This window comes from Lutra lutra, chromosome 3 (genome assembly GCF_902655055.1).
Source record: "Lutra lutra chromosome 3, mLutLut1.2, whole genome shotgun sequence".
NCBI classification, from domain to species: domain Eukaryota; kingdom Metazoa; phylum Chordata; class Mammalia; order Carnivora; family Mustelidae; genus Lutra; species Lutra lutra.
The window spans coordinates 78,481,792-78,499,535 of NC_062280.1; the positions used below are offsets into that span (position 1 = coordinate 78,481,792).

General features: G+C 35.6%; 1 protein-coding gene across 6 annotated transcripts in view; it reads right to left on the reverse strand.

The window, feature by feature from the left end:
- The window catches only part of PDE1A (phosphodiesterase 1A), a 344,008-nt gene that overhangs the window by 111,619 nt on the left and 214,645 nt on the right, over positions 1-17,744 (reverse strand). The window contains exon 1 of one of the 6 annotated variants that reach the window (XM_047722359.1): positions 16,051-16,069. The exons of the other annotated variants lie outside the window; for them this stretch is intronic. The gene's annotated coding sequence lies outside the window, so the exon portion shown is untranslated. Of the gene's footprint in view, positions 1-16,050; positions 16,070-17,744 lie in introns of those variants that run through there. 6 annotated transcript variants of the gene reach the window in all.

The window sequence follows — 17,744 nt, forward strand, 5'->3', positions numbered from 1 at the left end:
TGAGAAGCATAAAAGATAAAGTACAAGAGTATCTATAGCAGGCATTAACATTAACACTAAAAGATGGCCTTACAGAGGAGTGCAACAAAACCCCACAAATATGGACTGTCAACAAAGAAGCTACTATGTAGTTTTCAGCAAGTTCTGTTGCCTCTGATTCCAATATTATAAAAAAATGATAGTAAGAAGCCCTTAAATTTTGAAATTCTCTTATCTACTCTGCAGCTAAGTGTTTAGGAAACGAAATCCTAACCTCAGTCTAAGAAGCAAGGCATACAGATTTAAAGTATTTTTAAGACATTTTTCTTTCACTTATGTAAATACTATAATTGTAAAGTTCCTGTTACCTTTATTTTATGAGATAAATGACTCCTAAAACAATTGGTATCATTAAAAACAATGGGAACAATTGTGTGACAAATATTATTAACCTTTAAGATAAGTTTACATTCTACATTTAAAGGAACAAAATATCCAAATGAGGTGGAGAATATGTGAAGGACAACTATTCTTTTTTAGAAAAGTATTTTTTTTAAGTACAAAGGAATATATAATTATTCTCTCTCGTCTCCCAAAATCACAATTTAGGTAAACTGTTTATCACTTTACTTCAAGTAAACTTTTTTTTTTTTTAAAGATTTTATTCATTTCTCTGAGACAAAGAGAGAGCATGAGCAGGGGGAGGAGCAGAAACACAGAGAGAAACAGACTCCCTGCTCAGCAGAGAGACTAACACGGGGCTCAATCCCAAAACCCTGAGATCACAACCAAGCCAAAGTCAGATGCTCAACCAACCGAGCCACCCAGGCCCCACTCAAGTAAACTTTTTATTATAGAAATGGGCATGCATAATTCCCAGCATGTAGAAGAATTCCTTCTAAGTACAGAGATACAAACACTCAAATAGTTCGAAATGCTTTCAAGATCAATTTTTTCCTATTTGTAGGCAAAAGAGCAGTAAGATCATATTGACTCTACAGAGGGAACCAATCATTTGTGCCTAGATACTTTACTTCTCTGGAATACTATGAACTATGTGGATTTTCCAGGATTTTCTTTAAAGGTTATATATTTGAGTAAATATATATATTAAATATATATATAAATACAAATAAATTTAAACACACATTTAAATCTATAAATATATTACAGATTTAAATATATATATATAGGTGTTGATAAAAAACATAAATATGCTATATATATGTGCATATAATATATACACATATATATATAAATTTTGGATAAAAAACATAAATATGCTAAATATATGTGTATATATATAATATATATATACACATATATATATAAATTTTGGAAACAAACAGTTTACAGCTTGCTCACCCTTCAGTGATGCTAAGCAGGTGACAAGCACTACCTATGCACAGAGAGATTTTAATCACTTTTCAGAGCCACACTCTTAATATTAATGGCCTGTCAACAGTGAGCAAGCATAGAGGGGAAAACCTCCAACATGAAAGACATAGACAAATATAAATAAAAATTTAAAAAACATGGGGAAAACAGAAACAATACAAATACCAAAGAAAAACTTTTAAAAAATGAGAAAGTAAGAGATTCCTTTGGGCAAAATAAGAGATTCATCCAGGAAACAAGAATATAATGCTACTTTTTAAAAATGGAAAAAATGGTATTGAAGAAACTCTTAGAAGTAAATCCTAAAGATTTACATAGAAATGTCAAAAAAGGAGTAGAGAACGAAGTCTAATATCCTATAGAGGACAAAAAGACAGCAAGAGGTTATCTTATCTTACAAAGTTAAGAAAATTAGAGGGCCAGTTCAGGAGATCTAATATCCAGTGTACTAACTTTCTAGACATCAGGGTTAGAAGAAATGATCAAAGAAAAAGTCAATTACCCAGAACTAAGATTCTCCATTTTGAAAGGGCCCACCAGGGTCAGTTTTGTGGGCATGTGACCCGGTAGTCATATAGGACCTTGTGCTTAGAAGCACTCATTGTATAGTGCGCTGCTGTCACTACCCTAAAATTCTTAATAATTTTTGAACAAGATGCCCCACAACTTCATTTTGCACCAGGCCCTGTATTTTATGTAGTTGGTATGAGATCAACGTAGAATTCTATATGCAGCCAAACTTTCAAATTTGAAGAAAGAATTAAGGGTTTTTCAGATATTCAATGACTCCCAGAAGAATTTGACTTTCCATGCACTCTTTTTCAGGAAGCCACTGAGATGCATTTGACCAAAACAAGGACATAACATGAGTCTAGTGCAGACAGGTGAAGAAGGGAAGTCTCTGAATAAGAGATATGTGACCATCCTAAAAATTAATTAGTCTAGATGAAGTAGGAGTGCAGAGGAAAAGAAGTCTAGGGGAAGCAATGGAACTGACAAACAATGGAACCGACAGGGTATTTGGAAGTTTGTTTTGACAGATCAGTTGAGCATTCATAAAATTATAAAATATATATGAAAAATACAATAATCATGAAATGAAGGAGAAAGAAGAAAGTTATATGAGATAGGAAAGACATTTGATTGACATTTTGATTGGTAAGTGAATAATATTTAGAAATCACACTGCTTACAAACACAAGTGACTTAAAAACGAAATAAGGTACAATATGACTCTTGAAAAGATGAGAGTAAAGAAGTTGGCTAGATGAATGTATGAGACCTATTTCCTCTGTTATTAACACGACTATCCATTGATATATGACTTGGAAATATGCTGAAGTAGGAAGAAATAAAAAGAGCTAAACCACTGAAATTTTTACTTCTGGAAAATTCACTGCTGATTTTGATAATAATAAGAATAATTTTAGTGACATAATCCCCTATTAAAGTAGAATATTCAATATCCTGCCAACAACACAAGTGACTTAACCTAAGTCAGGCCCTTTACTTGGTAGTGTTGGAATCACTGACCATGAAAAATTTAAATGACAGAAAAATAACAAGATGTCAAAATTCATCTTGAATTAAAAACAAAAAGACTGAAAGGGTACAAAGTATCCCAAACATGAGTTGATGGTTAATGATGAATTCTAGTTGTTCTAGGCTTTAAGACACATAGTGAAGCCAAGGGAGACAGAATTACACATGATGAATATACGCCCATTCATCGCATCTTCCATGCTTAGGAATTAAACTAACAGAAAAAAGGCACTAATGTTTTAGATGTGAGGTAGACACCCAAAGAGAAATATACATATATTATGTGAAAAAGAGATAGAGAGCTATGAGGAAATAGCATAAAGATTGACAGCAGTTTGAACTATGACGGATGAATTTATTACATATTTTGTTGCATTATTTATGTAATAAGTATGCAATTTATTACATATTACATAGTTTTTGAAAAATCAGAGGAAGATAAGTTGAGTAGTGCTACAGAAGTCTAATAATTAGAATGTGGTTGAGAGAGAACAAAGAGGTTGCCCATGCCACGAGCACCATGAAACTGAGGTGTTCCTGAAGAAATAAGCAACTGAAAAGCAGCCAAGTCATGTATTCTAACAGCTGAGCAAAACAACCTCAGCACCATTTCCACAAAAAATAACAAAGGCACGTTTAAAAGTGGGCTTAGGACATTTACTCTTAGTAGAGTACCATGTAACAACAGACTTCAAAAATAAACTAGCAGAGAAGGAAAATTGATCATATTAAAACATACTTTTAAAGAGCTGTGCATTAAAAAAAAAACAAAAACGATGGAAAGTAAGTACAGGTCTGCTACACAAGCATCTGGAACCACAGATTCAGCTGACATGGAAGCCTTCCTAGGAAAAAAGAGGGAGAAGGAACTATGCTGGCTTTTCTCATTCTCCTCACCTATCATGCAACCTCTTGACAGTGTCTGCCACTGGCCAAATCTAGCCAGGTGCCAGTTTACAAAGGCACCTGGGAAATTCAGCTGGGATGATATGGAGTAGAGCAGGAATAAGGCAAAGAATAGATCTAAGGGCAAACAGGTCCTAAAACACAAGACATGGTCCCAGAAAGTGTCAGAATTTTTTTCTGAGAGTTGGAAATAAGGCAGAAAGGTGGGTGGCATGACTTTTCTGTCATGTTAGGGCAAAGCTAACCAAGAATTATCTGGAGGAATGTATTTAGTTCTCTTCACTTTTTACTATTGATTAAAGAATTCAGATTTCTTGAAGGTACTTGTTCAGTGTACTTGGAGATTTTTGTCTGGTACAAATGAAAAAAAAAAAAAATTACCTGGTAGAATAGACAACCTGACATGTTTAAGACCTTATTAGACATTAGCTAGTTGTGCATCTAACCCTGCAATCTTATTGTGCATTGTCTATGTACACCTACTTTCTTAAATGCATTTTAACTAGTTATAACTTCCTTTTTAAAAAGATTTTTTTATTTATTTGACACACAGAGAGAGAGATCACAAGTAGGCAGAGTGGCAGGCAGAGAGAGAGGGGGAAGAAGGCTCCCTGCTGAGCAGAGAGCCTGATCGCCTGAGATCATGACCTGAGCCGAAGGCAGAGGCTCAACCCACTGGGCCACCCAGGTGCCCCAACTAGTTATAACTTCTTATTTACTCCTTCATTATTAGTGACTGAATGAAAAACTTGGTACATGTTCAGTTTGTATTTGCATGTCATGATTTTACCTTTTTAAAAGTATATTTTAAGAAAAGCACAACAAATGTCTGTACAATTTATCCCAACTCAGCAAGCATAATAAGTAATGCCATTAACTCCAGAGAAGAAGAATGTAACAGATACAAAAATAATGACCAGAAAATACTTCCTCACTTCTTTTCTTCCTTCCCTTCCTTTCTATTTCTTATTTCCCTTTCTTTCAGAACTAATAAAGACATGGTTCTCATGAGTTCCTAGAATGTAGGTATAAAAATCAATGAAAACTGGCCCTAAAAATAGCAGCTTGTTTGGGAAAGAGCTCTTTCCCTCCAGATCCACACAGCAGTAGTGCTATGCTCACTCACTTGATTTTTCTTTTTTATCTTTTTCAACACACAGTGTCATATTAGTTTTAGTGCACAATATAGTGATTCTCATTTTTTTTAATGATCAAAAATACAGATCAAGCACTGAGTCTGTCCCAGAAGCGCATCTCAGTATCACTGCACAATCACAGAAAAGTTTTTGACGTATTTTTGCTTTTCTTATAAGTCCTTATCTACTCCTAATTGAGCCAAACAAGGTAAGTAATTCAGAAAGATGGATTTCTGATTTTTAAACATGGAATGACATGCTAAACAGTAAGAAAACTGCCCTCAGCCAATTTTTCTCAAGACTTGTTTTCAGGGAATCCTCAGTGGTCTGGGTTTTCTTCCTACAGAGTTGTTGATGCTAGAATGAAACCTCATAAGGTGCTTTTCTGCAAATTCCTCCAATTTGACTGAGGTAAATGCAATCCCATCTGTATTGAGATGCACAGCTAGTTTTCTACAGGAACTCAACTGCTCCATAAGACAATAATGTGGAAAGAAACACTAACAGGAGTTTCTTCACATGAAATAGTTCACAAAATCTATTAGGGTCCTTATCCAACTTTCTTGAGTCCTGGCCATGACTTGGTTACAGTGAGTGCTTGGCAAGTATCAGCCTCAGTCACTGTCTATTCAAAGTCAATCAGTCCACAGCATTAGACAGACATCAGGCCTATGGCATATTAACTATAACCATATGTGATCTGGCCAGGAGAATATGATGACTTCTTTCTGGAAGATCAAGATTTCTTTATAAAATATCTTTGATATGATGATTAAACAGGACAGTTTCTTGGGAAAATCTTTAATTCATATCCCTTTCCTTTATCCCTACAAAGATTCCAACTCCTATCAAAATAAGGACTAATCTAGAAGTGGGCACACTTGAAAATGTGTTTTAACATGCTTAAACAATTGACTCAGATCAAACATTCTCATTTCAAAGTTTCCAGTGGTTATGGCATAAACACTCAACAATTTGCTTGGGCAGATAACCTAGGACATCAACTTTTGACAATGTTTTTCCAGATCTTTAAGCATAAATGCTGAACTAAAGATTTCGATTCTGTGTTTAGGTAGCCTTAAATAGAGAGAAGATTTAGTTTTAGAACTGAGTTTCCAAAGAAACAGTGGTCAGGGGAGGGAATGCCTGGGTGGCTCCGTTGGTTGTCTGACTCTCGATTTCTGCTCAGGTCCTGATCTCAGGGTTGTGGGATCAGCTCAACACTGGGCTCTGTGCTCAGCTTGGGGTCTGCTTGTTCCTTTCCATCTGCTCCTTGCCCCCACAACTCTCTTTCTCCCTCTGTCTCTCAAATAAATAAATACAATATTTTGTTTTTAAAAAAGCAGTGATCAGTAAAATTGACATTTCTATCATGTCAGAAAGATTTATGAATTACTTTGTTTCTTTAGCAGTTAAACATAGGTTGAACTGGCACTCAAGGTAGTGAAGACATTTTTTATGTTTTATGGACAACACTTCAAGATCACAGAGATACTTGTCAATGCGAAAATCAAAATGAAAACAGTAATTTATGCAAGTCCAAATGGTAGAACAGGCTCAGAAGTCAACACCTGCTTGATATTACAGAAAGGGTCCCTACCATGGTAAATTCCATCCTGTTCTCTATAGTAGTTCAACAGTAGTTAATTTGGGGGAGGGGAGGAGAGAAATTTGGTAGAATTGAATAACCCAAGAAGGTCTGAAGTACTTTTAAAAAAATTTAAAAAAATTTTTAAAAGTAGGGCAAACACAGTTTAAATAGGTTTGTACAGAGTGGTTAAAAACTTGAGAATTGATGTAAAAGCTTAAAGTTGAAATTCCAAGGTTCAACTCATTTCTTTTTTTCTTTTTCCAGCCCAAACCCCTTATACTGTCAAATAATAGAGGCTTTTACAGTTTCTTAGAAATACCCCATAAGTAAACTATTAAATAATTACTAGGGTATAATGAAAATAAGGTAGGTAACCAGAATCCTTAAAAAGTAGATTTTCATTTTTAGCGTGGTTTTTATTATATAAATTATATTTATTATTTATATTATGAAAAGGGAATTGAATGTTCACTAAATAGGCAGAGGATGAGCAGATTTTCAACAGTCTGTAGCAGGAGAAAAAAATACCATCCTATAATTCTTAGCCAGTAAAACCTTAATCATTGTGCTAGACGGGAACTCACAAAGCGTGCCACCACCATAGAATTAGGGGCTCTCTAACTTATATAATAAAGTAGAAAGGTTATTCTCTCTTTGCTTATTTACTTAAGGTCCATGCCCTTTTGGGTTTAACAGCTATGCTTGCTTTTCAGAATCATCTCACAGTACAGAAATTTCATCTGTCTTTTATGTTCCCAGAATTAGAAAGAAATAGCTAGATATCAAAGACCAAAGACCCATTTTCTCCCCGTCTTCTTTAGGGTTGGTTCCCTGGGGAGGCAATGATCAATTAAAACAGAGAAGTTCTGGTTACTTGGAAGAGAAACCTTCCTGGTAGACTATACATTTACAAACCCGACTTTTTAAAAAATTTGCTCTCCCTTTCCTCCCACAGTGAATTCATTTTTTAAATTTATTTTTTTATTAACATGTAATGTATTATTTGCCCCAAGGGTACAGGTCTGTGAGTCATCAGGCTTATACATTTCACAGCACTCACCATAGCACATAAACTCCCCAATGTCCATAACTCAGCCACCCTATCCCTACCAGCAACCCTCTGTTTGTTTTGTGAGATTAAATCTCTTGTGGTTTGTCTCCCTCCTGATCCCTTCTGGTGAATTCATTTTTTAAAAAGGTTAATTTATTTATTTGAGAGAGAGTGAATATGAGCACACAGGTGGGGAGGGGCAGAGAAAGAGAGAGAGAGAGTGAATCTCAAGCAGACACCCCACTGAGCGCAGAGCCCAATGCAGGGCTTGATATCCCCACCCTAAGTTCATGACCTGAGCCCAAGTTCAACCAGCAGAGCCGCTCACTTGCTCCCAGAGTGAATGCACTTGTAAGAGTATCAATCCTGGTTTCCTACCTCTATCCTTTTGGACTTCAAATTTATAGCATCTATTTTAAGAAGATTTTTCTAAGATCTAAGATGTGAAGGTTTTAATTTTTTTTTCTTTCTTATTCTTTGGCCTTTACTTGTAAAACATTTTTGTCAAAGTAAATCATACACAGCTATATATTCCTTTCATAAAAATTAACAGGTTGTTTTTTGTTTTTTTTTTTTCATCCTCTCAGTCGAACTCTGTGTTCTTTTCACCAGAGACATCTACTTTAAAATATTTTGGTTGTTTCTTCTGGGATTTTTCTCAAGACTTGTTTTCAGGGAATATTTTTATTTTTATTTTTTATTTTTTTTAAAGATTTTATTTATTTTATTTGACAGACAGAGAATACAAGTAGGCAGAGAGGCAGGCAGAGAGAGAGAGGAGGAAGCAGGCTCCCTGCTGAGCAGAGAGCCCGATGCGGGGCTCGATCCCAGGACTCTGGGATCATGACCCGAGCCGAAGGCAGAGGCTTTAACCCATTGAGCCACCAAGGCGCCCCTCTCCATATTTTTTATTGGGATATTTATTCTTTGATTTTTTTGACTTATCAATATTGGATATTGCCTATTGGCTTCCTGTTATGATAGATGAGTACTTAAGGTCTTTTATATTTCAGATAGACTGTTTTTACATTACCCTAAATTCCCAACACTAGTCTATACTACTCTTAATAATCAATATTTACATTTTTGTGATCATGTACACAATGCTCATTACATGGCCAAAAAGTATATAAAGATTACATTTCCATTCCTGGATTTTAAAAAATCTCCTGAAGTTATTAAGTACCTCATTTTGACTACCATTATTTTCTCTATGTCTGTGCTAAAATTTTCCCCCAAATACCATTTACATCTGCCAAATATCAATTAGCAATTTTACCCTTTTATTCTGGAGACTCGCATTTTATATCTCTTTTTATTCTAGCTCAAATCTGGAAGAGCTGCTCCCTAATCTGAAACATAGCTATCATCCTAAGACCTGGCTTGGCTCCACGCCTTATGGTATGGATCCCCTGTTTTTGGATTCAATGAAATCCTCTCTTCTGAATTCTCCCCTGTTTTACTGGAAAGACCCTATTCTCCAGCAGTTTCTAAGAAAGTAAGCATGTGACATAAATCTATGAATCTCTGAATGCCCTCTAAAAGTCTTTGTTCTTTCTTCCCATTTGATTGATACTATGACAGCATATTCTAGATTGAGAAGCATTTTCTCTCAAAATTTGAAAACTTGCTTTTACTTCTTCTGCCAAGGAGAGACATGTGTTTGGTCACTCTGTTCTCTTCTGACAGTGACTCCTACTTCTCCTTCTCAAAATTTCATTGAAATATTCTATTTTCTAATGCCTTCTCTTTTTTTCTCTTTGACATTGTAGGTTTATACATTTTTACTCTTCTACTGTCATTTTAGGGAAGGTCTCAATTTGGAAGGAAATAAATGCATGTGACAATCCACCATCTTAATTCAAAAGTAAGAATGTTTTTTTCTTACTGCCTAACTAAATTAGCAAAAAGAAGATAATGAAGTGTAGCTAAGATGAAAACTTCTTTTTGATGAAGTTCATAAATAACTGAACAAAATAACAATAATGAAGCAGAAAATTTACAGGGCTAGTATAGTATTACCTATTTGGTGTTGAGAAAAATCCTAAGGTATTTTTCACAAATAAAAGATTATCTTTTTCTGGGATGGAAAAGAGTGACAGGGGAAACTAGGAATAAATTATAGAGATAGAGATAGCAGAGATAATTGAGTTTAATCTAGAAATTAGAAACTCAGTCTCTTCATTTCTATGCAGTTCTATACCTTTTCCACTTCATTACTCCCTCTAAAACTGTAAAGGTTCAAGGAGACATACTCTAAGGGAATCTGTGTACTCCAAAATGTATGAGTCATTTTCATTTGCTAATTTTACCATTAATTTTCTGTCTTCATCAGTTCCTTCAGCATTTTTTTTTTTTTGAAGGTGTGATAGTCTCTCACTGGTGTGAGGCTGGTTTTCCTATCACAATTTCCTTCTTAAAGAAACTACTTAAAACAAGCCTTTAGAACAAATGGGCATGCAATCTTAAAATGATATGGATAAGGTAGTTAAATAATGTCAAGAAGCCATCTGAATGCTAACCACATGGACTAGAAGGCACAACCTGAATTCTAATAAAGTGTCCCCATGAAGGAGCCAGCTGCTGAGCAGATGCTGGCGCTGATGCTAAGAAAGGGAAAATGACGATGTATCCCCAATGCCCATTAGATTCACCTTGTGCTTTCACAGCCAGAGAGCTGAAGAAATCAGTGGAGTGCGGCAAATGTCAGTATATGCAAGAGATGAAGTTGTGAAAATGTTAATTTTTTGAGCTACCTCTCTTGGTGGCTCCCTTAGACTGTTGTGCACTCAATCTGATTCAGCAAGTGAATACTGACTGAAAAGGCAAAATGGTTTTTTCTTTCATGCAGTGAATAAGCAAATGGTCAATTCAGCTTCTAATATTATAGCCAAATGCTTTTGAGCTTAATATTAAATGTAGTTGATAGAATTTAGAGAAATAGGCCTTAGATTAAAATGTAAAAGAAAAGAAACCACTGCGCTATTGATCTAATTTTGTTTGTTTATTATTGAACACCTAAATTATTCCCCTGGTACCTGTGACTTTCTATCATCCAAACAGTGTCATGTTCAAAGCAGTGATGCAGTTTTTGCAGACAGATGTTAATACCAGTTAGTTCAATAATAAAATGAGAGTAAGCCTGTCCAGTTAACTCTGGTGACTCAATTCACTCACCTACACCACCGAAGATTTTTAGCTGTGATCTTAACCTTTCTGCCACCTCTGCCATCAAGCATCCTCATCCCCTTCTTGCTCCTGAGTCCTCTCGTCTGATCACTCCGTGTTTGCTCTCTGAGCCTTCCTCCATTACCTAACTCAGCTCAGTCTTGGCTGTTCCTCTCCTCTGGGAGGGTATGGTCACTGTAGGGAGAAGTCACTGCAATCTTTTTTTTTTAAACAACTTTATTGAGACATCTCTGACATAAAAATTGTATATATCTAAAGTGTACAGCTTAATGTTTTGATATATATATGTGTATATATATGTATATGTATGAATATATATATATAGTGAAATATCACCATAATTGAACTAAATAACTTATCTATCACCTTTACATAGTTACCATGTATATGGGGACCTATTTTAAGATCTACTCTTTAAGCAAATTTTAGGTATATAATACGCCCTGACTTTAGTTATCAATCTTCTTTCCTAAGAAAAATTTTCTATGTGGATGTAATTCACTGCTTTCAACTAATTAAGTTCATAGGTCCTTGTTACTGTTATAATCAGCTTGCAGCAACCTTAACTCAAGATTACAAAATCTCAGCACAAAAGGATCCATTCTCACCAAATGTCAACTCTCAATTCCACTGTACATAACACACCCAAGGATCCTAACATTGATGTCTTCTTACATTCATATCATATCTCATATCCTAACATATCCAAATACTGAAGTTTGTGTAATGTGTGTGTATGTATGTCTGTGTGTGTACATGTATTTGTGGACACAAAATTCCAAAAATCAGCATTATTTCCCCACACATAATAAGTACTGAATTGGATTTGTTGTACTTTACAAATGACTAACTCAATATATGAATATACAGCTTACATGTGTATCTTTTGGCATAATAAATCTCTTAGACCTAAATTTCCATTGACAGTTCCATTCATTTGATATACTATTTAAGATATATCTGAAAGTCATAAATCTTATGTAATCCAAACAAAACCCTTAATGAAATATTCTCAACTTAAAAATGAGTACACTGAGGCTTAGAGTTTTAACTAATCTGTCCACATCTATACAGTGGAATAGTAGAAGAGGTATATCTAAACCAAGTCTCTATTTCTCAGAAATCCATTCTTTTCCCTTCTATGGCAAGCTAGTAATAAGACCGAAGTTATACTTAAATATTGATCAGTGTCAATATACAATAGGAAGGGATTATTTTCCTCTTAAATCCTTGAAGTTTAAACTGTCAACTTTTGATGTAATCATTCCTAAGGATTAGCAAACCTAACAGAAAAGTAGAAAATATCAGACATCTGTTCTGTGTCCACATATGTACAGCCATGTAAGTCCTATCTTTAGTAGCAAATGGTCCCCTATATGGTATGATTACAGTGATTCTTTTTTTTTAAATATTTTTTTGTTTATTTATTTGACAGAGACAGATCACAAGTAGGCAGAGAGGCAGGCAGAGAGAGAGGAAGGGAAGCAGGCTCCCTGCTGAGCAAAGAGCCCGATGCGGGGCTCGATCCCAGGTCCCTGGGATCATGACCTGAGCTGAAGGCGGAGGCTCAACCCACTGAGCCACCCAGGTGCCCGATTACAGTGATTCTGATGGAATTAGTCAATCAGCAAATATTTCCAAGATAATACAATACATTGCTTAAACTGTTATCCTTTGAGGAGTCTCCTTTATCAATATGACAAGATCATTTTAGTATGAAGTTTTAAACACACACACACACACACACACACACACACACACACACACACACACTTTATAACTCAGTAACAGCCTTCATTAAATGATATACAGTAAAAACTCTTAGGCTTGAAAAAATGATAAAACAATATAAGGCTCTGTTTGGGCTTCTGATATTACTTATTTCTGGACTTTAAAAAGATATTTTCAACTGTTAACTCAGAACAAATCATGAATGATCATTAGTTTAACAAGGAAAGACACAGATTGAAGTTTTTCTGGAAGGAAACAAAAGACACATCCATCCAGAAGAAAAGAAATCATTTTTGGGAACTGAAGTCTTGACTGCAAAACAAAACATACAATGGAACATTACTATTACTTGGCTCTTTTTTCCTTTGGCAAAAATCTAAAGATTATAAAGTGAAAGTCAGACAAGGGAGAAATTAGTCGTTAGCTAGAATACCATGGCAACACACCCACACTTGTGAAAGCATCATGGTTCTTTAAAGATTATACATTATCAAACCCCATCTAAACATCTTGTTCTAAGAATGATGCAAAACATCAATGATACCTGAGCCTTAATGTCACTTAGGATTACTGGGGCATTAGACACTCAAAGAGGTGGTTCTGTAATAGTAAAAATTCCTGTTATCAATTCTGCCCTCTTTTTCTCCCTGGTGCAGCTGAATTAAGTCCCAGCTTTCAAGCAAAGTGACCTGGGAACCATAACCTGTCCTATTGCAGGAAAGCATACAAACTTGAGATTTCAAAGGACTATAAGGTAAGATGACTTGTGGAAGAAAACAGGGATGTAACTACTGGCAAAGAGGAACTGAAGCCCCATGGAAGCCCCATTGTCTATGATTTTAAATTCTATTTTGAGGAGTCTGGGTCTTATACTACATGAGGGATTTTAGGAAATGGTCATGATGAAAGCAGTTTTTTTGTGGGTTTATTTAGCTTAATTCTTAGCTAGAGTGAATCTTAAATCCAAATATTTATACTTTTTTTAAAAAAGATTTTTATTTATTTATTTGACAGAGATCACAAGTAGGCAGAGAGTCAGGCAGAGACAAAGAGGATGAAGCAGGCTCCCTGCTGAGCAGAGAGCCCGATGTGGGGCTCGATCCCAGGACCCTGGGATCATGACCTGAGCTGAAGGCAGAGGCTTTAACCCACTGAGCCACCCAGGCTCCCCCAAATATTTATACTTTTAAGTAAATAGCTGCATTAGAGGATTTTACTGACCAAGAGTTTAATTAGATAACTGAGAATTATGACACAAAATTAGAACATAAGATCAAATTGAACAAAATCACAAATTTTAAGAATCATTCACTAATTTGTCCTTTTTACTATCTTTGGTACAATGTATATAAAATATATTTTGAAGGGATATGATTATAAATGGAATTTCATTATAATATTATTAATGATCAGATATACAACAAAATGATGTTGCCTGAAGGGGACATGTTAGCTAACATTAATCAGAAGAAAAGAAAGAATTGGATTTCTCTCTTCTACCTAAGTCAACAGAAAATATAGATGAGTAGTGATTTTTTAAATAAAGACATAAAATCTGCTCTTTCCTAGCTTTCTAATCATTCTTTTGTAGAAATCTCTTGTCATCAATATATAAACATGTTGCATATTTTCCCATCCTGGCTACAAAATAATTGCTAACACTTATTAACTATTTACGTTGTGTCAGAAGTTGTTTCACATGCTTTATATATATTATCTCATTTGATCTTGAATCAATACTATAAAGCAATTTATATTTGTCTTGATTTTAAAATGAAGAATCTGAGATACCAGAAGGTTAAGTAGTTTGCCCAAGGTCACACAACTACTAATTAGCTTTTAGGTGGCCATGCAGTTTTAACTATTATAATTACTCTCCTATCCTCACTCCCTCCTAGCTACTATTCTTGTATTCTTTTGCCTTTCCTTTATTACCAAACTATCTCCCAAAATAGCCCCATTCTTCCCTCTGATTCACTCCTTAAGATCTGCCTTCCACCTCTATTATGGCCATATGGCCTCTACTATGGCCAGACCATACTTATCTATGCCATCGTGACTCTTTCATGGCTGCATCTAAGAATACTCTTTGGTCCTTACGCCTCTCAAACTCTCTGCAGCATGTTTCACTTCTGAACACTCTGGAATGTTCTCCTTTCTTGTTTTCTCTAGCATCATCTTATCTTTGTTTGGTGTGCCAAAGATGTTGTTTTTCCTCTGAATTTTCTTTATTTTTAAGTGTCCTTATAGTACAATAGAGTATAACTCTCCCCTTTTAAACATTTGCCACATTAATATTGACCTTGACCATGTGAGTTGCTTTGGCCCATGGAATGTAGGTCTGAAACAAGCAGTGGTCTTGAATGTATTTGCATATTTTTGGCTTGGTCTCTTGGGTTCCTGTGAGCCACAACGAAAAGAACACACCCCAAGAAGTAGCTTGCTAAGGACAATGAGGATATTAACCTACAACCTATAGTCATCATGAGCTGATCCAAGATGAGTTCAGCAGAAAAACAGCACACTTGCAAAACTATGAACGTGAAATCGAATATTTAAAACCAAATGTTACAAACCACTGGGAAGTTAAAAGTTCAGTTCTATTACTTATGGGACTTTGACAAGGGGCAAATAAGTTATCATACATAAATCTTGTGTTCTCCTCTATAAAATTGGAAAAATAACAGTGTCTGCTTTGCTTGGGTCATTGAGAAAATAAAGCCCATGAAATAATGTAAGTGAAGTTCTTAGCACAATGACTGACATATAATATATGTCATATAATATAAGAACAATATATGTTCTTAGCACAATGACTGACATAAAATCCAATTAATGCTTGTTGTTGTTATTGTTGTTATTCCACCAAAGAATATTCTCCTCATCTCCAGGCTCAAATATGCTCCTAGGAAGCTGCTCTGGGATATCATTGAAAAAACTTAAAATCAAATGGTGCAATAATGAACTCATTATATTTCCTCTTTCTGTGTACTAAACAATCAAAATGGCAAGACATTTCACATAGCTCATAAACAAGCAACCTTAGAGCTCCTCTTTGACTTCTTCCTTACTTTTTTGGGTCTAATCTGCAATCAAAGTTCTCCAATTTTATCTTCTATATGTCATTTATCCATCACATTTTCTCCTTACTGCTACCACCTTAATTCCCTTATTTTACTATACCAGTCCCTACTTTAGTTAAAGCACTGCTAACCACTATAAGAGATGAAATTCTAAACCCAGTATCTTAACACAATCAAAGCTTATTTTTAACTCATAAAAAGGCAAAGTTGTGAGCTCCTGGTTGGTAAATAAATTAGGTTTTAAATTCCTTCCTTCATAGGATATCATTTTCAGTATGTGGCTGCCATGATCACTGGACTCACTTGTATTAGTGGAGTAATCCAGTGAAGTAGAAAAGAACATAGATTGTTGCACGTAAAAGGCTTTTTGGTTGAGGATGGAAGTGGTTCATAATTCCACTCATCTTACATTGAGAAGAAATCAGTGATATGGTCACATCTTACTTTAAGGAAGGCTGGGAGAGGCAATCCAACTGTGTGCCAAGAAGCAAGAGGTAATGTGTATAATGAGCAGCTAGCCATGCAATCTTCCAGTTCCCTTACTGTTTTCGGTTTCCAGTACTGGTTCTCCTGCAATCCAATTCCTGGCAATAACCAGAGGGGTATTTTCGTTAAACATAAATGGATCATCTCACTCCTATGCTGAAATTCTCCAATGTCTTCCAGTAGTACTTTGACTAAAACCCAAACTCCTCCCTTGACTTACAGAGTTCTTTGTAATCTTGCTCTTGTTTTACCTTTCTGAGCTTGTCCCATATCAATTTCTTTATCAGGTACTATGGTCTACTCAAATTAATTTACTTTTTGTTCCTAGACCATTCAAATACATTTCTTTCTAGTACTTGTACCAGCTCTTCTCTTTTCCTAAAAAATTCTCTATAATCTTTACATGTTTAGTACCTACCTCCCACTAGGACTAGCTTAAGTCATACCTTTTCAGAGTAGCCATCCTTGATAACTCAATCTAAAATAGTCACCAGTCACTCTCTAGCACATCAATGTATTTTAATGTTCTATATAGAACTTATAACAATGTGATGTGTTTCTTTTTGTCAGGTATCTACTTAGTCTATCTGTCTATCTCTGTTTTTTAAAAACTTTTATTTATTTTTAAAATTTCTTTTCAGTGCTCCAGAATTCATTGTTTATGCACCACACCCAGTGCTCCATGCAATACGTGCCCTCCATAATACCCACCACCAGGCTCACCCAATCTCCCACCCTCCGCCCCTCCAAAACCCTCAGAATGTTTTTCAGAGTCCACAGTCTCTCATGGTTCGTCTCCCCCTCCAATTTCCCCCAATTCCCTTCTCCTCTCCATCTCCCCATGTCCTCCGTGTTATTCCTTATGCTCCACAAATAAGCGAAACCATATGATAATTGACTCTGCTTGACTTATATAATAAGTCTCTGCTTGACTTATTTCACTCAGCATAATCTTTTCCAGTCCCGTCCATGCTGATACAGAAGTTGGGTATTCATCCTTTCTGATGGAGGCATAATACTCCATAGTATATATGGACCACATCTTCCTTATCCATTTGTCCGTTGAAGGGCATCTTGGTTTGGCGACTGTGGCCATTGCTGTTATGAACACTGGTGCACAGGTGACCCTTCTTTTCACTACGTCTGTATCTTTGGGGTAAATACCCAGTAGTTCAATTGCAGAGTCATAGGGAAGCTCTATTTTTAACTTCTTAAGGAATCTCCACACTGTTTTCCAAAGTGGCTGCACCAACTTGCAATCCCACCAACAGTGTAAGAGGGTTTCCCTTTCTCCACATCCTCTCCAACACACGTTGATTACTGTCTTGTTAATTTTGGCCATTCTAACTTGTGTAAGGTGGTATCTCAATGTGGTTTTGATTTGAATCTTCCTGATGGCTAGTGATGATGACCATTTTTTCATGTGTCTGTTAGCCATTTGTATGTCTTCATTGGAGAAGTGTTGGTTCATGTCTTCTGCCCATTTTTTGACATGATTATCTGTTTTGTGTTTTGAATTTGTCTATCTCTTCACCTCCCTATCCTTCTGACAGTAGTGTGAGTAGGTAGAAAGCCTTAGATATTTTATTCACTATTGACCTCTACAACCTAGAATGTTAGCACTATTTGACACAAATTTGACTCATTATGAA